Here is a 24,629-nt window from a genome sequence, read left to right as displayed (position 1 = left end):
TGTGACCTTGCTAAAGTGATTCCGTCCCTTCCCTCCTCACTCCTGGCCCTTCAGTTTTCCTCTGTGTGACTGCATCTCTGTAAGTTCTACATCTAGTCGAGTCTTCTCCTTAACCTTCACTTGGCTTCATGATCTCACCGGTTACTTCTCCTCTTCCTCTTCCAGACAAATTTCATGAAGAGCAAGGTTTGGGGGCTGACAGTTTGTAGGCCTGTTATGTGTTATACCCCACATAGTCCCTGGTGGGTGGTAGAGAATCCACCTGCCAAGGAGGAGATGTGAGGGTTTGATCCCTGATCAGGAGGATCTCCTGGAGAAGGAAATGGCAACCCACTCCAGTATTCTTGCCTGGGAAATCTCACTGACAGAGGAGCCTGGCAGGCTACAGTCCATGAGGTTGCAAAAGAGTTGGACATGACTTAGCAACTGAAAAAAACACAAAGTACAACTAGTTAGGAGTGGTGACCTTTTCATCCACTTGTTTTTCCTCCACATAGGCTGAGTGCCAGGCTCTGTGAAGGAAGCCAGAGGAAACAGGAACAGCTACCATGGAGAACAAGCCTAGTAGGTTTTCAACCTTTTCTGTGTTGCAGAGAAGAAGCCAGTTTTGACTCCAAGTTGGAAACTGCTTGGCTTGTTTTTCATCGCTTTTGTTATTATAATGATCCATAATGGCTTGCTTCAAAGGACTCTGTCCCTCTGCCTGACTGTAAACTAAAGTGTCTTTGTTCAGCTCTGAGAGAGATAATCTGACCTTGCCCACCTTTGAATAAAGGAGATTAACACACCCCTTCCAAAGGCTGACCCTTCCTGGAGAAGTGTTGCCAGACTGAAGACCTTTTTACTTTACTTCCCCATTGCCTCTCCCTCTCTGTTCTGCCTTTTGACTTTAGTTCTGCATTGCCTCTCTCCCTGGTTCTGTAAAAGAACCTGGGTTCCAAACCCAGACAAATATGTATTCCTTGCCTCAACATGTGTCTCCTGGATTCATTGGCCTGTTGTGTGAGCTTGGACTCGGTAGTACAGCCTCTGCACACCTTGGAGAAACTGGTGAGTAATCCACCTCTCTCCTCTCAAAATGAACATTTAACCATTTGATTGAAGTTTTGCATGAAATAATAAAGATTTTTGATCTCCTTTTGGGCCTATCTGTAAAAGCGCTAGTGGCCTAGGGACCTGCAATTAAAGATAGAGGTGATGGGAGCTGTGGATGAGCAAAAAAGCAGTCACATGGAGAGGAAAACAAGGCAGAAGCTGAAAGGGTGTCTCAGTTCAGTTCAGTCTCTCAGTCGTGTCCGACTCTGAGACCCTATGGACTGCAGCATGCCAGGCCTCCCTGTCTGTCACCAACTCCTGGAGCTTGCTCAAACTCATGTCCATTAAGTCAGTGAGGCCATCCAACCATCTCATCCTCTGTCATCCCCTTCTCCTCCTGCCTTCAATCTTTCCCAGCATCAAGGTCTTTCCCAATGAGTCAGTTCTTCGCATCAGGTGGCCAAAGAATTGGAGTTTCAGCTTCAGCATCAGTCCTTCCAACGAATATTCAGGGCTGATCTCCTTTAGGATAGACTGGTTGGATCTCCTTGTAGTCCAAGGGACTCTCAAGAGTCTTCTCAAACACCACAGTTCAAAACCATCAATGCTTCGGCCTTCAGCTTTCTTTATGGTCCAACTCTCACATCCATATATGACCACTGGAAAAACCATAGCCTTGACTAAATGGACCTATGTTGACAAGGTAATACCTCTGCTTTTGAATATGTGGTCTAGGTTGGTCATAGCTTTTCTTCCAAGGAGCAAGTGTCTTTTAATTTCATGGCTGCAGTCAACATCTGCAGGGATTTTGAAGCCCAATAAAGTAAAGTCTGTCACTGTTTCCATTGTTTCCCCATCTATTTGCCATGAAATGATGGGACCAGATGCCATGATCTTAGTTTTCTGAATGTTGAGGTTTAAGCCAACATTTTCACTTTCCTCTTTCACTTTCATCAAGAGGCTCTTTAGTTCTTCTTCACTTTCTGCCATAAGGGTGGTGTCATCTGCATATCTGAGGTTATTGATATTTCTCCGGGCAATCTTGATTCCTGCTTGTGCTTCCTCCAGCCCAGTGTTTCTCATGATGTACTCTGCATAGAAGTTAAATAAGCAGGCTGACAATATACAGCCTTGACGTACTCCTTTTCCTATTTGGAACCAGTCTGTTGTTCCATGTCCAGTTCTAACTGTTGCTTCCTGACCTGCATACAGGTTTCTCAAGAGACAGATCAGGTAGTCTGGTATTCCCATCTCTTTCAGAATTTTTCGAAGTCTATTGTGATCTGCACAGTCAAAGTCTTTGGCATAGTTAATAATGCAGACATAGATCTTTTTCTGGAACTCTCTTGCTTTTTCAATGATCCAGCGGATGTTGGCAATTTGATCTCTGGTTCCTCTGCCTTTTAGAAAAGGAAGCCTGGCTTGGAGAATTTTGAGCATTACTTTGCTAGTGTGAGAGAGCAGTGCAATTGTGAGGTAGTTTGAGCATTATTTGGCATTGCCTTTCTTTGGGATTGGAATGAAAACTGACCTTTTCCAGTCCTGTGGGCACTGCTGAGTTTTCCAAATTTGCTGGCATATTGAGTGCAGCACTTTCACAGCATCATCTTTCAGGATTTGAAATAGCTCAACTGGAATTCCATCACCTCCACTAGCTTTGCTTGTAATGATGCTTCCTAAGGCCCACTTGACTTCACATTCCAGAATGTCTGGCTCTAGGTGAGTGATCAAACCATCATGATTATCTGGGTTGTGAAGATCTTCTTTGTACAGTTCTTCTGTGTGTTCTTGCCACCTCTTAATATCTTCTGCTTCTGTTAGGTCCCTACCATTTCTGTCCTTTATTGAGCCCATCTTTGCATGAAATGTTCCCTTGGTATCTTTAATTTTCTTGAAGAGATCTCTAGTCTTTCCCATTCTATTATTTTCCTCTATTCCTTTGCACTGATCACTGAGGAAGGCTTTCTTATCTCTCCTTGCTATTCTTTGGAACTCTGCATTCAAATGGGTATATCTTTCCTTTTCTCCTTTGCTTTTTACTTCTCTTCTTTTCACAGCTATTTGTAAAGCCTCCTCAGACAGCCATTTTGCTTTGTTCCATTTCTTTTTCTTGGGGATGGTCTTGATCTCTGTCTCCTGTACAATATCATGAACCTCCGTCCATAGTTCATCAGGCACTCTGTCTATCAGATTTAGTCTCTTAAATCAATTTCTCACTTCCACTGTATAATCGTTAGGGATTTGATTTAGGTCATACCTGAATGGTCTAGTGGTTTACCCCACTTTCTTCAATTTAAGTCTGAATTTGGCAATAAGGACTTCATGATCTGAGCCACAGTCAGCTCCTGGTCTTGTTTTTGCTGACTGTATAGAGCTTCTCCATCTTTGGCTGCAAAGAATATAATCAATCTGATTTTGGTGTTGGCCATCTGGTGATGTCCATGTGTAGAGTCTTCTCTTGTGTTGTTGGAAGAAGGTGTTTGCTATGACCAGTGCATTATTTTGGCAAAAGTCTATTAGCCTTTGCCCTGCTTCATTCTGTACTCCAAGGCCAAATTTGCCGGTTACTCCAGGTTTCTTGACTTCATACTTTTGCATTTCATCCCTATAATGAAAAGGACATCTTTTTGGGGTGTTAGTTCTAAAATGTTTTGTGGATCTTCATAGAACCATTCAACTTCAGTTTCTTCAGCATTACTGGTCAGGGCATAGACTTGGATTACTGTGATATTGAATGGTTTGCCTTGGAAATGAACAGAGATCATTCTGTCGTTTTTGAGATTGCTTCCAAGTACTACATTTCGGACTCTTTTGTTGACCATGATGGCTACTCCATTTCTTCTAAGGGATTCCTGCCCGCAGTAGTAGATATAATGGTCATCTGAATTAAATTCACCCACTCCAGTCCATTTGAGTTCGCTGAAATGACAGTGGTAACACTTTTCTCACAGGGCCGTTGGAAGACGGAAAAGATGACAGACAGGAGGGCCCTACTTCTGTGTCTGTCTCCACTGGATCTTTGGGCTCCTCCTGGACAGAAGAAGCGTTAGGTTGCTCAGTTGTGTCTGACTCTTTGCAATCCCATTGACTGTAGCTCTCCAGGCTCCTCTATCCATGGGATTCTTTAAGGAAGAATACTGGAATGGGTTGCCATTCTCTTCTTCCAGGGGATCTTCCCAACCCAGGGATCAAATCTGGGTCTCCTATATAGAAGGAGATTGTTTACCTTCTGAGCTACTAGGGAAGCCTCCTCCTGGACAGGGACCTTGCCTTTTATCACTGCATCCCTAGCATCTATGGTGCCTGACACAGAGGAGGCACCCCCTAAATTCATTTGAATAACAGTCACCAGAGTTGAGACTATCTGAGAGTCTACTGAATAAATTAGGGAGGCAGGTAGGAGGGAGGAAGCGGCTTGATACTCTCCCAAGGGAGGTGACCTATTAGTGTAGGAAATGCCTACCTTACCCAAATAGATGTCTTCCTAAAACTCTATCTGTGTGTAAATTGAAGTCTGACAAGAAAAATCCTATTCCCCTAATGACGTTGATGATTTCAGAGAGGCTTTGCTTTCATTTCCTGTTGATTTAAAATGGGCAGTTGCCTAACATATTGGCCCCTAAAGCATTTTTCCCTATAAAGGAAGAAATGCTCAGAGAATCAGCTCTTAAGTGTACCAGTAATGATGGGGAAGAAGAGAAGGATCACTGGTTAACCTTTTCATTTCAAGAGACTTTGTCATTTCCCAAGCAGAGACCCTTCAAATATCTCAAGGGACTCACTCACAGAGCCTCAGGTAGGAGGAGGGGCAGGAGAGAGCCTGCATCCGGGCTCCTGAATTGTGATGCTTGTTTTATGCTTAAGGAAAGCACAGCCTAAAAAGATGAAGTGGCCTGTCCAAGGCCACACACAAGTTCACTGTGGAGTCAAAGGCAGTGACCTTTCCACTGGCTTCCATAAATAAGTGCTCAAAGTAAAAACGAGGTGACTTATAATCTGGAAAATCCTCCTTTTTGCTCCCTACCCCTTGTCAAGCTGTGCTGGGAGGCAGTGTTTGTAGAGGAAGGATGGCAGCAGCTAGACACACCTGATTCAACACCCCAGCCCTGCGTCCCAAGCTGTGAGGGCTTACTATGAACCACCAAGGCCCCAGTGTGTCCCCTTACCCGCCCCTCCATCCAGGGTCTGTCTGGTCTCCACTTGTAGGGCAGTTGGACCCGGCTCCCGGGCTGAGCATTGGGAAATGAGAAGAATCCAGAGAAGGGTTGCCATGGCAACAGGAGAGCAGTGGCTGCTGCTATGCAAGGTGATCTCTGGCTTCACACACGTCAGTGAGTTTGCTTGTTTGCTTCCCACCTGGGACTCAGAGCTTCCAGGTACACATTGCGGGAATGCGAATGCCACTTTGTCCCTTCTCTCCCTCTCCTGGGGCGGCCCCCTGGGCTTTGGGTACCACCTGCCATCAAACTCCGCTAGGGAGTGGCCAGAGACAGTCTGGGAAGCTGCTTAGGTTTTTCAGCCTCTTTCCTCACTGGATAGTTGTCATGTCACATCTTAGAGCTGGGAAGAGTTGCAGTGATCTTTTTTGGTACAAAACTTTCATTTGATATGTAGGGAAAGTGAAGCCCAGAGAAGGCCAATGACTTGTTGAAAAACACACTATAAACATGAGTGTCTTAGTCTGTGTGGGCTGCCCTAACAAAATGCTAGAGGTTGGGTGGCTTAAACAACCAAATTTGTTCTTACACTTTTGGAGTCTGGGAATTCCAGATCAAGGTCCTGGCAGATTCGATTCTGACGGGGCTCTCTTCCTGCTTGCAGAAGCTGGCCGCCTTCTCTCTGTGTCCTCACATGGCCTCTCCTGAGTGCATGGACATGCAGAGGCAGTAGACTCCCCCATGTCTCTTCATATAATACAAGGGCACTAATCCCATCATGAAGACCTCACCCTCATGACCTCATCTAACCCAAATTACCTGCCAAAGGTCCCATCTCCAAATACCACCCCACTGGGAGTTGGGGCTTCAACCCTAACTGGGGTGTGGGATGGAAATATTCAGTCCAAAAGAATGAGGAAGGACCATAACTGGAACAGTTCAGTGCTTTTTCTGTGTCAGACTTTACTTTTCTGGGCTCCAAAATCACTGCAGATGGTGACTCCTTGGAGGGAAAGTTATGACCAACCTAGATAGCATATTCAAAAGCAGAGACATTACTTTGCCAGCAAAGGTCTGTCTAGTCAAGGCTATGGTTTTTCCTGTGGTCATATATGGATATGAGAGTTGGACTGTGAAGAAGGCTGAGTGCTGAAGAATTGATGCTTTTGAACTGTGGTGTTGGAGAAGACTCTTGAGAGTCCCTTGGACTGCAAGGAGATCCAACCAGTCCATTCTAAAGGAGATCAGCCCTGGGATTTCTTTGGAAGGAGTGATGCTAAAGCTGAAACTCCAGTACTTTGGCCACCTCATGCGAAGAGTTGACTCATTGGAAAAGACTCTGATGCTGGGAGGGATTGGGGGCAAGAGGAGAAGGGGACGACAGAGGATGAGATGTCTGGATGGCATCACTGACTCGATGGACATGAGTCTGAGTGAACTCCGGGAGTTGGTGATGGACAGGGAGGCCTGGCGTGCTGCGATTCATGGGGTCGCAAAGAGTCGGACACGACTGAGCGACTGATCTGATCTGATATTGCTTCTCTGATGCATGTCAGAAGGGCTCTTTAGAGACTGCCTAATAACTGGGTAATTTTGGCCAAGTCACTTCTCTCTGGAATCAATTTACCATTCTGATAAATGAGGGATTCAAATTCACAATTTATAATTCTCTCCTTTGTTTACAGAAATGACATAACCTGCTATATTTTTCTTTTAATCTTTTGGCTGTGCTGCACGGCATGTGGAATCTTAGTTCTCAGACCAGATATTGAATCCATGCTCCCTGCATTGGCAGTGCAGAATCACCAGGGAAGTTCCAACATAAGCTTCTTGATGACTCAAAAATGGGGTCAGAATTAGACTCCCAGATCAAATCCTATGATCTCATTAATTTTTCTTGGTGTTAGTACAGAAGTAATGTCAGTTTGCAGAAGGTTATCAACATCTTAGCTATAAAGACTCCCTCCTTATAGTGGCTAAACATAGACAAACGCCTCCCACTGGTTATTCTGGTTCCAGCCCAACCGCCCCCCCATCCACCCACACAGACAAACCTCTCGACTTATCTTCCTAGGACCCACATCTGGCCAGCCATTCTCCTTCCCTCTGAGCATCCTCTTCCCCTTTCCTCTAAGCAGCATCATACCAGCAACCTTTGTCATCACCCCTCTGCTTCCTTGTGACCATGATGTTTCTAGAACACGCTTGGATATCTCCAACTTTGTATACATGGATCCCTCCACTTTTGCTCATCCCACTTACCCTAATTCCCCTCATTCTTCAAGAGCCAGGGTGGGTATGTCCCTGCCACTCCAAGGTCACCTCAGCACTTAGAGCTTCTGTCTATGGGAGCTTTTTTCATACCGCATAATTATTGTTTGTTATCCTCCTCTCGCACCAGGATATAGGCTTTTAGGGTGAGAATGAGGTCTTGTTTTCCATTGGTTCCCTCACCTAACACTGAGCAGGTACTCAGGTAGGGTTTGATGAATGAATGAATAAATCTGGGGAGCTGTTTAAAAAGATTTTTCAAGCTCAAGTTGTGAGTGTCAGTTACTCATTGTGTTTACCAGCCTGTCTGTTCCTTTTATCAGGAGGCCATCCCGAAGAGGCTCATGGGTCTGAGAGTCAGAACACCCTCAAATGAATTCTTATTCCTGGAGAAGTCATTCCTCCTCCTTGGTGTTAGCTACAATGAGAGGTTTGGGTATAGTGATCCCTAAAGTGTCTTTTATCTTTAATTTCCAATAATTCCAAGATATCCAGTCAGCAGTCAACACATAGCAAATATAGTAAGTCACGGGGAAGGAGAAAAAATACTCTTAAAAGAAAATAGCTGTGCTGGGTCTTTGATGCTGTGCATGGGTTTTCTCTAGTTTTGGCAAGTGGGGGCATTTATTTAGTAGTGGTGTGTGAGCTTCTCATTGCAGTGGCTTCTTTTGTTGTGGCGCATGGGCTCCAGGGCACATGGGCTCAGTAGTTGTGGCACATGGGCTTAGTTGCCCTGAGGCATATGGAATCGTCCTGGACTAGGGACCGAACCCATGTCCCCTGCATTGGCAAAGCAGATTCTTAATCACTGGAATACCAAGGAAGTCCCCCTAAATACTCTTGATTTAAAGTTTATTTGTGGCTGAATCTTGGGAACAAGGGCAGTGACATGGTAGGTCTCAACTACAGGGGCCCCAAACAACTGTCCAGCTGAGCAGGAAGGAGAACATAGAGAGATCACAGGTCAAGTTCATGTTGGTTATCTAAGGCAGGTTGGAGCAGGCAGGTGGGTCCAGAGGTCAGTGTCAATTACTAGGTTGGCAAGGCTGATCCAAGAGCAGATACTGTTGGCTTCTTGCTCACCAACCCTCCTATGATGGTACGAGGGCTGTCAAAGGCCAACATTGACTTGACTTGAGCACTGCTCTTGACTTGAACAGCTTCATCATTTACTCATAGAAGTTATCTTAGCGACTGTCAACTCACTGACTATCTGGATAAAATTCAAAGTTTTAATCTAGTTTCATGACTACAGAATTCTGGAGCATGCACGTTCAGTTGCTCAGTTGTGCCTGACTCTTTTGCAACCCCATGAACTGTAACCCAACAGGCTCCTCTGTCCATGGAATAGTCTAGGCAAGAATACTGGAGTGGGTTGCCATTTCCTACTCCAGGAGATCTTCCTTACAGGAAGGTGGGAGGATTCTTTACCACTGAGCCACCTTGGAAACCCAATAGAATTCTGGAGAAAGACAAAACTCTTCAGTACAGCATTCAAGGCTCATCACTATCCCTTTCTTTATAGACTCTAAGCTCTCAGTTTCCTGGAGGCACTATACTCTCCCATGCCTTGATACCTGGACATGTGCTCCCCTCCCTTTTTCTCTGTTCTCCAAGTCAACCCTTATTCATGACTCAAAACTCAGGCATCATCTCTAGGAAGAAGTCTTTGATTCTTCCTCCCTCAAATCTAGATTGGGGAACCTATCATATGCTCTGATAGCTCCCAGTGTTCTCCCTGGTAACATCCATTAAAATGTCTCTTATTTCATTGCTTTCATTAGGAACATGAGTTCCTTGAGGGCACGAACTCTTACTTGTTCATCTTCAGTGCAATAATCAATGAAAATATTTTTGAATGAATAAATGGATGACAAATAAAAAAATGGAATGTAACTTTCAAGGTCTAACTATAGTATTTATATCAGCACAGGACAAGTATGCAATTGGTCCATGAGTCCTTGAGAACCTTGTATACTCCATTAATGAATAATAATGAGAAATGCTTGCAATTAGCATACTCTTAGTTGAATGGGAAATGCTGTGGGTGGCAAATGTGTTCACTTTCAGTGTTTTATGGACTAAGCATTCCCTGTTCTTACACAATTTAGCAAACGATGTGTATAAACTCAGGTGGCCATAGGGTCTCCCCCAGGTCCTTCTGATTTAGCATCTTTACATGGTAATGGCATGTGAAGAGAGACGTTTTGTTTTGTTGGGAGTCTGTGTGTTCTTCCATGCTGGCATTTCTTTCAGGGAACTCTACTCATTAGGAGATACATTCTTTCAGAGTTCTGTTAAGCAGTGAGGATGCCAAAGGCTCAAAGGCAGGTGTGAAGTGCAGGGAGGGGAAGGTGTACAGAGGGTGAAAATGCATAATAAACAGGATAAAGTCTACAAAGCCCCTCGAGAAATATGCTGGTATGAAGAAGATAAGTGCCAGTGGCACTTTCCCTCTGGCATTTCTATTCCCCCTTGAGGTTCTCCCACTTTGATCTTTCCCTTGTCTGCTCTGTAAAAGAATCTAACTGAAGCAAAACACAACATGCTCCAGGGCTGAGCTGGGACAAGCTCTCCAGAGAGAGTTCACGGGAGGAGCAACAACTGCACCTTGGCGGCCCTGAGTTTGCAGCCTGCAATGCAGGAGATGCGGGTTCCATCCTTGGGTTGGAAAGATCCCCTGGAGGAGGCATGGGAACCCACTTCAGTATTCTTGCCTGGGAAATCCCGTGGAGAAGAGGAGCCTGGTAGACTATAGTCCATGGGGTTGCAAGAGTCAGACACAGCTGGAGTGACTTAGCACGCACACGCAGGCACAGGGGGGTTCATGCTGATACCTGCTCTCATTCATGCCTGTCGTCAGGGGGCCCTGCTCCTCCTTGTCTCTGACTCAACTGTGAGTCAAATCAGAGCCTTCTTTGGGGGTTTCTCGGCATCATTGACATGGGCTCAGTTTTCAGAAAGATCTTTACCAAAAATGAAGGGGAACTGACTAAGATGAGACTGTTAGTACCGCTAACAACAACCAAACACAAAACAATAATATAGCTGAGATAGAAGAGTGCAGAACTCCTGTCCGTTACAGTTAGGGTCCCAGAAATTGCCTCATTTTTCTCTAAAGGAATATGCTAGTACCCACTTCATCTAAGTCTTGGATGTTATCTTCTCTAACTGTCTTTTCAAGGGACACTCAGTGTCTGTGCTTTTAGGCTTCCACCCAAACTGACCATTGCAGCACGAGAAGGAATGCTGAGAAAGGTGGCTGATTATATTCTCTGAGATCCCCTCTGGGCTATGTGTGCTATTGCAGATACTCTTCTTACAGTGTGGCATAGACTCTCCTCCATCAGGGTGTGGAATCTTTGTTTCCTCTACTTGAACCTGGTGGACCTTTGTAACTGCCTCGATTAGTAGGACATGGTGGTAGAACATTGCAAGATTTTTGAGCCTAGGTCATAAAAAGTGATACGGTTTTCCACCTGGTGTCAATATGGACTTTGGAGCTGGCTACTCTAAAGCTGCCAAGTTGGACAGACAAGACAAAGAAGCCACATGGAAACAGAAAGAGCTGCCCACAGAGCCCGAGCTGACAGCTGTTGAGTCTTCCCAGCATCAACCACAGTGAATAAATCTTCAGATGATTCTGAAGTCCTGGAGGCTTCTAACTGATGACCCAGACATCAAGGATCAGAGAGAAGACTGTTCTTGCTGTGCCCTGTTTGAATTCCAAACCCTCAGATCCAAAAGCATAATAAGGGGTTGTTTTATGACCATTAGATTTTGGGGCACTTTGTCATGCAGCGTTAGATATTCAGCATAAACAAAGAGAGAGCTTTCCACTGCCTTGCTGCTGTGCTGTTTGTCCTAAACTCCATCACTGTCTACTTTTCACCTTGCAACTGACCCTTTGCACCTTACATCTCTTGATTCCTCCCCCGTTGAAGACTTCATTATGCCCCTTTATTTGGATGTTGCTTTTTTTGGCCACCATCTTTACTTTTCCTCACTGATGATAGCTTCTGCTTGTGCTTTGCCTGCTTTCTTCCTCTGCCCTCTCTTTCCTTGGTCTTAGCTCAGGATCCTCTGCCATGGCACAAACTTTCCACAGGAGGTCTTGGGTTGCAGTCTGATTACTGGGCACTGGATAGTGTATCAGTATCAGTTCAGTCGCTCAGTTGTGTCTGACTCTTTGTGACCCCATGGACTGCAGCACACCAGGCTTCCCTGTCCATCATCAACTCCCGGAGCTTACTCAAACTCACGTCCATCGAGTCAGTGAGGCCATCCAACCATCTCATCCTCTGTCGTCCCCTTCTCCTCCTGCCTTCATTTTTCCCCCAGTATCAGGGTCTTTTCCAGGGAGTCAGTTCTTTGCATCAGGTGGCCAAAGTATTGGAGTATCCAATGAATATTCAGGGCTGATTTCCTCTAGAATGGACTGGTTGGATCTCCTTGTAGTCCAAGGGACTCTCAAGAGTCTTCTCCAACACCACAGTTCAAAAGCATCAATTCTTCAGTGCTCAGCTTCCTTTATAGTCCAACTCTCACATCCATACATGACTACTGGAAAAACCATAGCCTTGACTAGATGGACCTTTGTTGGCAAAGTAACATCTCTGCTTTTTAATATGCTGTCTACATTGGTCATAGCTTTTCTTTCAAGGAGCAAACGTCTTTTAATTTCATGGCTGCAGTCACCATCTGTACTGATTTTGGAGCCCCTCCAAATAAAGTTAGCCACTGTTTTCATTGTTTCCTCACCTATTTGCCATGAAGTGATGGGACCGGATGCCATGATCTTAGTTTTCTGAATGTGGAATTTTAAGCCAACTTTTTCACTCTCCTCTTTCATCAAGAGGCTCTTTAGTTCCCCTTCACTTTCTGCCATAAGGGTGGTGTCATGTGCATATCTGAGCTTATTGATATTTCTCCCAACAATCTTGATTCCAGCTTGTGCTTCATCCAGCCCGGCATCTCACATGATGTACTCTGCATATAAGTTAAATAAGCAGGGTGACAATATACAGCTTTGACGTACTCCTGTCCTGATTTTGAACCAGTGTGTTGTTCCATGCCCAGTTCTAACTGTTGCATCTTGACCTGAATACAGCTTTCTCAGGAGGCAGGTCAGGTGGTCTGGTATTCCCATCTCTTTAAGAATTTTCCAGTTTGCTGTGATCCACACAGTACTAGGTTTTGATGTAGTCAGTAAAGCAGAAGGAGATGTTTTTCTGGAACTCTCTTGTTTTTTTTTGATTAACCAATGGATGTTGGTGATTGGATCTCTGGTTCTTCTGCCTTTTCTAAATCCAGCTTGAACATCTGGAAGTTCATGGTTCATGTACTGTTGAAGACTGGCTTGGAGAATTTTGAGTATTACTTTGCTTGTGTGTGAGATGAGTGCAATTGTACGGTAGTTTGAGCATTCTTTGGCATTGCCTTTCTTTGGGATTGGAATGAAAACTGACCTTTTCCAGTCCTGTGGCCACTGCTGAGTTTTCCAAATTTGCTGGCATATTGAGTGCAGCACTTTCACAGCATCATCTTTCAGGATTTGAAATAGCTCAACTGGAATTCCATCACCTCCACTAGTGTTGTTCATAGTGATGTTTCCTAAGGCCCACTGGACTTTGCATTTCAGGATGTCTAGTTCTAGGTGAGTGATCGCATCATCATGGTTACCTGGGTCATGAGGATCTTTTTTGTACAGTTCTTCTGTGTATTCCTGCCACCTAATATCTTCTGCTTCTCTTAGGGCCATACCATTTCTGTCCTTTACTGTGCCAATCTTTGCATGAAATGTTCCCTTGGTATCTCTAATCTTATGGAAAGTGTGGGAAGACAATATCATTTCTTGCCCTCTTAGAGCTCAGGCTGATAATAAAACATCATAGACTGGGTGGTCTATGTAAATAAGAAACAATTATTTATCTGGATGCTATGAAGTCTAAGATCAATATGCTAGCATGTTTGGTATCTGATGAGAGCTCTCTTCCTTGTTTGCAGACACCTGCCTTCTTGCTGTGTCCTTATATCATGGAGAAAGAATGAGTTCTAATCTCTTCTTCTTCTTATGAGGACACTAATCTCATCATGGTGGTTCCCTGGTGGCTTATAGGTCATAGGTCTTCCCTGGTGGCTCAGACAATAAAGCGTCTGCCTACAATGTGGAAGACCTGGGTTCAATCCCTGGGTTAGGAAGATCTCCTGGAGAAGGAAATGGTAACCCACTCCAGTTCTCTTGCCCGGAAAATCCCATGGATGGAGGAGCCTGGTAGGCTACAGTCCATGGGGTCGCAAAGAGTCGGACACGACTGAGCGACTTCACTTCACTTCACTTCAATCTCACCATGGTGGTTCCACACCCACGACCTTGTCTAAACCTAATACCCTTCCCAAGGGCCCCACCTCCAAACACCTCGGGGGTTAGAGTACATGAATTTTGGGGGAACATATTCAGTCCATAACATTTGGCCTCTGACTTCCCAAAACTCATGCTCTTCTCTTGTACAAAATATACTCATCCATCCTAATAGCTCCCCAAAGTCTTAACCCATTCTGAATCAACTCTAAAGTCTTATCTAAAGATCATCTAAATGCACTTTTCATCCTGAGGCAAAATTCCTCCCCAGCTATGAATATGTGAAATTTGATAAGTTATGTGTTTTCAAAAGACAATGGTGGGTGGGCATAGCATAGACATTCCTGTTCCAAAAGGGAGAAATCAGAAAGAAGAAAAGGGTGCTAAGTCAAAGCAAGTTAAAAACATAGCAAGGTGAATACCATTGATCTTAAGCCTTGAGAATAAAGCCCTCTGGTTCAATGTGCTGCCTTCCAGACTTAATAGGGCAGTGGTCCTGCTTTCTAGACCCACTGAAATGGTGGTTCAACCCCTGTGGCTCTACCAGGCTGGGATTACACACCAAGACTCAAGGATAGGGACCCTTCTTTTAAGGCCCCGGGCAGCCAATCCGGCCTACTGAAAGCAACGCAGTGCCCTCCCTCTATTCCCTTTGCCCCCAATTTGAGACAGAGGCAGCCCTGATGATCTCTGAATGGTCTTTGAAGTCATTCTTCCATTATCTTAAAGAATAATACACAATTTGCTGCCAAATGGCTCTGTGGTTCAGTCCTGTAAGAGCTAAGAAGTCAGACAACCTTCCTTCATTTCTTCTCATCTCCAACCCTTTAGGGCAACCTGGCAGTGTTTTTGCTGGGCTGGTTAAGTTCTTGGTTGACATCCATAGTAATTGTATCATCAAATGTCTGTTGAGCACACCCTTACTACTCTCTTCTGAACACATTTTCTTATTTTTTTCCCATATGGATAGGCTGAGAATTTTTCAACTCTTTAACTCCTGGTTCTTTTTATTTTTTAACAGTTCCTCCTTTAATTGGTTTCTCTCTTTTCACATTGTACTATAAACACTAAGGAGGAACCAAGCCACTCCTTCAATATTCTGCTTAGAAATCTCCTCAGCTAATTATCCAATTTCATAGCTCACAAATTCTTCCATAAAACACTAGAAAATGAACATAGTTCAGTCAAGTTCTTTGTCACCTTCTCTCCATTGTCCAACAGCATGCTCTTCATTCCTCACCAGAATGGCCTGTTACTGCCTATTGTCAATATTTCTACCAGTATTTTGTTTATAAATATTTGTGTATTGTCTAAGAAGTTGGAGCTTTTCTCTCCAGCTCTCCTCTTTTCTTTCTGAGTCTTTGTCAAAATCACCTTTAAATGTCCCTTTGTAGATATCTTGGCTTTTGGTTTTTTTTTTTTTTTTTTGAGAGTGTACCTCAAAACTCTCACCACCTCTACACCATTACCCAGTTCCAAAACCACTTCAATATTTTTAGATATCTGTTACAGCAGCACCTCACTTCTTGGTGCCAATTTCTATCTTACTCAGCTTGGGTTGCCATAATAAAACACCATAGGATGCCTGGGTTAAACAACAGTAAAACATTTTTCACAGTTCTGAGGACTAAAAGTCTAAAACAAAAATCATATGTTCTGGTAAGAACCTCCTTGCTGTCTTATAGACTGCCGCTTTCTCACTGTGTCCTCATCAGGCAGACAGAGCAGGCTCTGGTATCCTTATCTTATAATGACACACATTCCATCCTAATGACCTCATCTGAACCTAATCCAGAAAGGAGTACATCAAGGCTGCATATTGTCACCATGCTTATTTAACTTATATGCAGAATACATCATGTGAAATGCGAGGCTGGATGAAGCACAAGCTGGAATCAAGGCTGCCAGGAGAAATACCAATAACCTCAGATATGCAGATGACACTACCCTTATGGCAGAAAGTGAAGAAGAACTAAAGAGCCTCTTGATGAAAGTGAAAGAGGAGAGTGAAAAAGTTGGCTTAAAACTCTACATTCCAAAAACTAAGATCATGGCATCTGGTCCCATCACTTCATGGCAAATCGATGGGGAAACAATGGAATCGGTGAGAGACTTTATTTTTGGGGCTCCAAAATCACCACATATGGTGATTGCAGCCATGAAATTAAAAGACGCTTGCTCCTTGGAAGGAAAGTTATGACAACCTAGAAAGCATATTAAAAAGCAGAGACATTACTTTGCCAACAAATGTCTGTCTAGTTAAGGCTATGGTTTTTCCAGTAGTCATGTATGGATGTGAGAGTTGGACTATAAAGAAAGCTGAGCGCTGAAGAATTGATGCTTTTGAACTGTGGTGTTAGAAAAGACTGTTGAGAGTCCCTTGGACTGCAAGGAGATCCAACTAGTCCACCCTAAAGGAGATCAGTCCTGAATATTCATTGGAAGGACTAATGCTGAAGCTGAAACTGATACTTTGGCCACCTGATGCGAAGAACCGATTTATTGGAAAAGACCCTGATGTTGGGAAAGATTGAAAGCAGGAGGAGAAGGGGATGACAGAGGATGAGATGGTTGGATGGCCTCACTGACTCGATGGACATGAGTTTGAGTAAATTCCGGGAGTTGGTGATGGACAGGGAAGGAAGCCTGGCGTGCTGCAGTCCATAGGGTCACAGAGAGTCGGATACAACTGGGCAACTGAAATGAATTGAACTGAAACCTAACCCTCCACAAAGTCCCCTTCTCCAAGTACCATCAAAGTAGGACTTTGACAGTGTGAATTTGGGGGATTCTTTCTTACAATAATTCTTTGTGTAACACTGGTGAACCTCATCAGATAACACTCACCTAGACTTAAACTATCTAGACACAGCTCCATTAACTTTTCTTCAGAATGGGAGAAAGGGGACCAGACATGAAGATGATAAAGGCCGTCTGCTTCTCAGTGAAGACCACCATCCCTGGTGGAGAGTAAAACACAAATGCAAAATGTTCCTTTGGTTCCCCAGAGGAACCAACATATCAAAAGCCAGCAAGTGTTTCATCCAAAGATACCAAATTGCTGAGAAGGTTTCCAGAAGGGTTGGCAAGGGCCTGCCACAGAAGCCCCTACTTCCCCAGGAGCAGTGGACCTGAGGCATGGAGGGCCGGGAAGTGCTCAAAGCAGAGAATGTCTCTGGTACCTGAATCCCCTCTGAGAATGAGCTGGATGCTTTGGGAAGATGATGGATGAGCCTGAGTCACATAACTGGAACGAATCCAGAGGCAGGAATTAGACAATGTCAAGTCCTCTTGCTTCCCTTACTTGTTCTGTGTGACCACAGACAAGTCCCTTTACCTCCTTGAGCCTTCCTCTTTTGTAAATGGGAGAAACTCCAGCCTGCCTTATCTCCTCCTTGGGCTCTTGTGAGGATCGAATGACCATGCACAGGATGACACTTTAATTGAACATTCAGCATGTGCTGGACATGTCGCTTCCTTTATGGCACTTATTCCTCATAAAAACCCTGCAGTGTAGAGATCATCACCCCATGCCACAGCTGAGGAAACAGAGGGCAGTGGGGCCATGCAACTCTCCCAAGATCACATGGCTAATAAGGGGTAGAGTTGACATTCCAGCTCAGATTTGCCCAGCACTGAAACCCATGTTCTCTCCACTAGAGTACAGTTACTGATATTGTTCTTGTTACTGATTTTATGTCTCTTCTATGATCCATCGTGGGAACATTTTATTCTGTAGAAGGGACATGGGGGTACTCGGGCATCATGAAAGTGCACCTGGTTGTCCACCAAACCCCTCAGTTTTGACCCCGTGAGCTACGCTCCGACTGAATTAATGAGATTTCTGCAGTGCTGTCTCACAAGAAGGTCTAGACTCCTAATACCAAGGTCCTGATGGTATGCAGAACCAGAAATGAAGGTACAGTGATGTTGATGAGAACTATTTCCGGCCCCTGCTGATGACATCATCAAGGTGAGACAGCACCCCCCCCCCCCCGCCCCCGCCCCCGCCCCCGCCCGCGGGACACTCACCTTCGAGACGGGTGATGTGAGGCTGAGTCCCTGCAACCTACAGGGGACAAAAGAGGAAGCCCACAGTGTGGGCACATCTGGCCTGGACCACCCTCCTGGACTGGAGCGAGCAGAATTTCAGCATGTTCTCTCATCCACAATGCTCCATAATTGCTTTTTCTGGCAAAGAACAAAACCCGCAGAGGGGCAGCCTGGCAGCACTGGCAAAATGAGCCACTAGGCATGCAAGCCACACTCTGCTTTCCGACAATTAGCCTGGGACGTGTGGATCCTGACCACAGAGAGTCAGTGTAAGAGGAGATGGAAATGCCAGGGCAGGGCCTCCATTAAGGACAGCTCTCCTGCCAGGCAGAGGCTGGAGGGGCGGGGAGCTCTGGCTTCTTAGCGATCAAAACCAAGGCAGGGCAATTTGCAGCAACATGGATGGATCTAGAGATGATCATACTAAGCAAAGGAAATCAGAAGGAGAGAGACAAATACCACACAATATCACTTACCACGTAAGTTCATGATGCAAATGAACTTATCTATGAAACAGAAACAGACGCACAGAAATGGAAAACAGACTTGTGGTTGCCAAGGGGAAGAAGGAATGGGGAGAGAGTTTGGGATTAGCAGATGTAAACTATTATATATAGGATGGATAAACAACAACAAGGAAAAACAACAAGCATAACACAGAGAATTATATTAAATATTCTGTTATAAACCATAATGAAAACTATATATATATATATATATGTATGTATGTATAACAAAGTGTTTGTTAGTCACTCAATCACATCTGACTCTGCAACCCCACGGACTGTATCCTGCCAGACTCCTCTGTCCATAGAATTCTCCAGGCAAGAATACTAGAGTGGGTAGCCATTCCCTTCTCCAGGGGATCTTCCTGACTCAGGGATCAAACCTGGGTCTCCCATTATTGTAGGCAGATTCTTTACCATCTGAGCCAGCAGGGAAGCCCATATGTATAACTAAATACATATGTAGCATACAACTACTGAATTGTATGGTGGAAATTAACCCAGCATTGTAAATCAACTAAACTTCAATAAAATAAATTTTTTAAAAGTTAAAAGGAAAAGTAAAGCCAAGTCAGGGCATTGCAAGGCAAAGACCCCAGCTCATCTCTAGAGGCAGGTTGGAAGAAGGGCTGTGAGAGATTCCATGCCTCCCAGCTGGAGGGAAGCTCAAAAAGTACAGAGTAGATCCTATGATTAGTGCTGGGAAATCCATCTTCAGGAACTGACTGATCCCCAGAATCTCCCCTGGGATCCTTTTCTGAGCACTGCATGGCTGAGTAGAAAAGAGGACTTGGAGAACCTCCTAGCTCTGTTATTTAGGAGTCTGATACTTGGGCAAGTTCTTGGCTGTGTGTGTGTGTGTGTGTGTGTGTGTGTACAGAAAGCAAGCATTGGTCAATGTAAGAGGCTTCACAGGAAGAGACCACACCATGCACAGCACTGCAAACGACTGAAAAAATACAACAAAAACACTAGTTGGCCTTTGTGAAGCCCGATGGGAATCTTATTAGATCCTTCCCTTCCTCCTTGACACTTGGTTCCCACATCTCGACCCTGACACTTACTCATCCGTGTGACGTGGCTGAGTTATTTACTCTCCCTGCGCTTCGGTTTCTTCACCTGTTAAAATGGGCATCATCCCGTGTTCTTCAGGGCCAGTGAAGGGAATCAAATGAAGTGATGTGTGTGAAAAGCGTTTGGCAACTATAAATACACTTCGGAGTTGCTGTTGATGGGGTGAGAGTGAATATCAAAGGTAGAGAAAAGCAAATTGCAAAGCAGCGTGTGTCTCCTCTTTGTGAGAATGAGGTCTGGAGGGGCTCTAATCCTTAGAGATTGTGCTTTAGGGCCTTGGGAAGATGGATTCCAGAGCCTCTGAAATGAATTGGAAATTGGAATGAGAATGCTAAAGCACTGCTGCAGTTTTATTTGCGTAGGGTCAGGGAGCAGGTGCTGGGGAGGAGGGCGAGCCTGGGAGGAGGTGTCTGTTCTCCCAGGTGGAGGTGAGGGCAGCAGACAGGACGGCCGTATTCCTGGGAGCCTGGAAGGTCCCAGACAGTGGAGAAATGGGAGCTGGCAAAACATGCATCCAAAGAAGTCTCCTGCAACCCACACTAACCCTCTCTGCCTCCTCTTGAAAAATAAAAGTGAAAGTGTTAGTCACTCAGTCATGTCTGATCTTTGCGACCCCATGGACTGTAGCCTTCCAGGCTCCTCTTGACTATAGAATTCTCCAGGCAAGAATACTGGAGTGGGGTGCCATTTCCTTCTCCAGGGGCTCTTCCTGAGCCAGGCATTGAACCTGGGTCTCCTGCATTGCAGGCAGATTCTTTACCATCTGAGCCACCTGAAGCCAAACTAGATGGGCTGGGGTAGGGACTGAGCCAGCTCAAATACTTCCTGCCTGGAGTATCCTTTTTTCTTTTTGAGAACTGTAGCAGGGCTGCGTGTACGGTGTGATCAGGATGCTGGAGGTGGCCAACAAGTCATGCTAATACTGAAGAGGAATGAGGGTAGACAGCTGGTGTTAGTGGTGGAAGCACAGTGGACATGCCCATTGTAGGAGCATGCCCTCTACCCTCTCTGCACTTGTCTCTGAACCTGACGTCTTATTCAGGACAGGGCCTGGGGCGGGTCTCCACCAGCGGTACTCCTGGAGCTCTGGTGCCTGGGGCAGGGATGGGATGGGAGTGGGGCACGGGATCAGCAGGAGGGGGGTGGCTCTGAAGCTTTAAGGACAGAGCTAAACAGCACTGACTGTGAGCACTTCTGGTTCATGGCAAGAAGGGAACCTGAGAAAAGGAACCCTAAGTCCCTAGATCTTGAGGCATGCATGCGTGCGTGCTAAGTCACTTCAGTCATGCCTGACTCTGTGCAACCCTATGGACTGTAGCCTGCCAGGCTCCTCTGTCCATGGGATTTCATACTGGAGTGGGTTGCCAAGCCCTCCTCCAGGGGATCTTCCCAACCTAGAGATTGAACTGGTGTCGTTTATGTCTCCTGCATTGGCAGGTGGGCTCTTTGCCACTAGCACCACCTGGCACTGATTTGAAATGGGGTCTCTAAGTCGTGTGGTAGAATTGGCCAGAAATGTAGAGGGATAACATTTCAGATGCTAGGGAAAAAGAAGGAGGATGGTGACAGGGCCCTTTTTAGCACAGCAGTAAATGCAGAAGTGAGCGTGCAATCTCATGAGTTTGTGAGCAGACCTACAGACTAAGAGTCCAGACAATAGAGTCCTAGTCCCAGCCTTCCTGTTTGGGCTCCAGGGGACCATGAGCCAATTTTCTGTTGATAGAGGAAGAGTCTCCCGATGGTTAAGCACCTTCTGTATGCTTAACAGGGCCCAGAGCAGTTTTTCTTTGAATCAAAGCTCTGATAGGTACAAGGAATTACCTCTATTTTACAGATGAGGAAACTGAAGCCCAGAGAAGCTTGGAGATTTTGCCTCAACCAGGTAGGTGTCTACTGGGCCAAAGAATCTGTATTCTAAGAAATCTGGATGCTCCTTAGGCAGTTGTGAGCCTAGGTCATTCATTCATTCACATTTATGCAGAGGATATTTTTGAATGTCTCTCATGTCATGAGTACCATTGAGGTTATAGCTATGAAAAAATGACCAAAACAGTCACAATGGAGTTTATGTTCTACAGAAGGAAGACACATAATGAAGAAACAGGTAAGTAAATACATAGAATATCAGATAGTATAAATACTGTATTGAAAAATAAGGCAGGCTAAAGCTCAACACTCAGAAAACTAAGATCATGGCATCTGGTCCCATAGCTTCATGGGAAATGGATGGGGAAACAGTGAAAATAGTGTCAGACTTTATTTTTTGGGCTCCAAAATCACTGCATATGGTGATTGCAGCCATGAAATTAAAAGATGCTTACTCCTTGGAAGGAAAGTTATGATCAACCTAGACAGCATATTAAAAAGCAGACATTACTCTGCCAACAAAGGTCCGTCTAGTCAAGGCTATGGTTTTTCCAGTGGTCATGTATGGATGTGAGAGTTGGACTGTGAAGAAAGCTGAGCACCAAAGAATTGATGCTTTTGAACTGTGGTGTTGGAGAAGACTCTTGAGAGTCCCTTGGATGGCAAGGAGATCCAACCAGTCCAACCTAAACTCTGGAGATCAGTCCTGGTGTTCTTTGGAAGGACTGATGCTAAAGCTGAAACTCCAATACTTTGGCCACCTCATACGAAGAGTTGACCAATTGGAAAAGACCCTGATGCTGGGAGGGATTGGGGGCAGGAGGAGAAGGGGACAAGAGAGGATGAGATGGTTGGATGGCATCACCGACTCGATGGACATGAGTCTGAGTGAACTCCGGGAGTTGGTGATGGACAGGGAGGCCTGGCGTGCTGCAATTCATGGGGTCTCAAAGAGTCGGACACGACTGAGTGACTGAACTGAAGGGGCAGAAACTGCCATGGTGGGGATGTTTGCTCTTTTATTGAGGTTGGTCAGGTAAGGCCCCACTGACAAGGGCCATTTGAGCAGAGACCTGGAGGGAAAAAGGGTGAGAGCCATGTGGCTTTTCAAGGGAAGAATCTTCCAGCAGAGGAAACAGCACAGGCAAAGACCCTGAGGCAGGACTGTGCCCAACAGGCCAAAGAAGAGTAAATTGAGGGGCTTTCCTGGTGGTCCAGAGGGTAAGACTTTGTCTTCCAATGCAGGGGGTGAGGGTTTGATCCCTGGCTGGAGAGCTAAGCTCTCACATGCCTTGGGGCCAAAAAACCAAAACATAAGACAGAAAGAGTATTGTAACAAATTCAATAAAGACTTTAAAAATGTTCACATAAAAAAAAATCTGTAAAAAAAAGTGAATAAGTTGGCCTATGTGGCTGGAGCAGAGAGAGCAAGAAGAGAGGAGCAGTGGATGAGGTCAAGGTGGTAACAACGGCAGACCATGTAAGGGCTTCACAAAGCTTTTATCTTTTACTACAGATGAGATAAGGAGCCGTTAAGAGGTTGTAGCAACTAAGTGCCAGGCTTGTAAAATATGGCTTGTATTTTATTTTCATTTTACTTTTTACTTTGGATTTTGCATTGGAGTATAGTTGATTAACAATGTTGTGTTTCTTTCAGGTGTACAACAAGGTGAGTCTCCTTCTCGCTCTGTTATTAGGACTGGACTCTAGGGGGTGTATAAGAGACAAAGCAGGAAGACCACTCAGGAGGTACTGAGGTCGTGGAACGGGAGATCATGTGGCCTGAACCCTGAGAGAAGCAGTGAAGGAAGTGAGAAGCTATCAAACTCAGGAAGCATTTTTGAGGGAAGCGCTATTTGCTAATGGAGTAAATGCGAAGTATGAGAAAAGAGAACAGAAGTTGAATCCAAAATTCAGACCTGAATCACCTAAAATGTTAAGTAACAATTTACTGAGATGGACAAGAATGAAGGATAAGTGGTTTGGGGCCCTGAGGATAAGAATTGGTTATGGATGTATTGAGTTTACCATGTCTGTTAGATATCCGCCTGGAGATACAGAATAGGCAGTTGGATTTAGGAGCCTGGAGATCAGGGGAGAGCTAAGCTGAAGATATAAATTTGGGAACTGTGAGTACACAGGTGGTATTTAAAGCCATGAAACTGGATAAGATACCCTAGGGATTAAGAAAAGATGTCTGTAGAGAACAGACTGGTAGCTGCCAAGAGAGACGGGGCTGGGGAAGGAATGGAGTGGGTGATTGGGGTTAGCAGATGCAAACTTTAATATACAGAATGGATAAACAACAAGGTCCTACTGTAAAGCACGCACGAAAACTAAATTCAATATCTTATGATAACCCATAATGAAAAAGAATATTAAAAAATAATGTACATATATGTATAACTGAATCACTTTGCTGTGCAACAGAAGTTAACAAGACATTGTAAATCAACTATGCTTCAACAAAAAATAAATTAAAAGGAAGAAAAAAAGACATGCTTTCCTTACGTTGTCAGCGATCAGAAAGCCATTTGGTTTCAGCACTTCGTCCACAACTGGTCTCCCAGATGCCCAGATTCAACAGGACTCCTAGCACCCGAGACCTGGTCAGAGGGGTGACAATTCCCACGGATGCTGAAACGCCATCCAGAGCTCCTGTTACAGACTTCAGACCTCACACCCTTGCACACTTCCCTCCCTCTTACACCTTATACCCCTCTCAGGCATCCTATAAAATGCAGGCAATAGGACTTGCTCTATTTTCTTCCCAGGCATACTGTTAAGATCATCAAAGTGACCCTCATCAGCTTTTAAGCTGGTCAACTGTGGCCACAGATATTAGTTACCTATGGATTTTGCAATAGCTAATGGGAGTGGTAGCAGCCAGGAAGAGACAAGGGAAAGGGACCTGGTGGCTGGTAAACTGAAGGTGGGGCTTAGAGAGAACAAACCAAGTTCAAGGTCTCAAGATACATCTGTCTCTTCCACTGTCCTCAAAATTTGTCTTGGATGTCCAGCACATAGTAGGAACTGAGTGTCTTGCACAGAGGAGGTCCATAGTAGAACTTAGTTAAAAATTGGTCACACTGGACCTCCCTGTTGTTCCAGTGGTTAAAGAATCTTACAGCCAATACAGGAGACACGAGTTCGATCCCTGGTCCAGGAAGACTCCACATGCTATGAGGCAACTAAGCCCAACTAGCCCACATGCCCTAGAGCCAGTGCTCTGCAACAAGAGAAGTCACTGCGATGAGAAGTCACCGCGATGAGAAGCCCTCATCCTGTAACCAGAGAGTAGCCCTG

At 44.9% G+C, this 24,629-nt stretch overlaps 1 protein-coding gene and 1 long non-coding RNA gene across 2 annotated transcripts in view; one reads left to right on the top strand and one right to left on the bottom strand.

Moving 5' to 3' along the window:
* The window catches only part of ASIC2 (acid sensing ion channel subunit 2), a 1,207,137-nt gene that overhangs the window by 389,900 nt on the left and 792,608 nt on the right, over nucleotides 1–24,629 (bottom strand). The gene's annotated exons all lie outside the window — the stretch shown is intronic.
* LOC133231815 (uncharacterized) lies at nucleotides 656–23,931 on the top strand. The gene is made up of 4 exons (XR_009731241.1): nucleotides 656–1,050; nucleotides 15,675–17,797; nucleotides 21,292–21,339; nucleotides 22,981–23,931. It is a non-coding gene; the product is annotated as an uncharacterized LOC133231815 (long non-coding RNA).

The sequence above is a fragment of the Bos javanicus genome, chromosome 19, assembly GCF_032452875.1.
Source record: "Bos javanicus breed banteng chromosome 19, ARS-OSU_banteng_1.0, whole genome shotgun sequence".
Taxonomy (NCBI): domain Eukaryota; kingdom Metazoa; phylum Chordata; class Mammalia; order Artiodactyla; family Bovidae; genus Bos; species Bos javanicus.
Note: the sequence above shows the minus strand (reverse complement) of the source record. Positions and strands in the feature narration are given on the sequence as shown.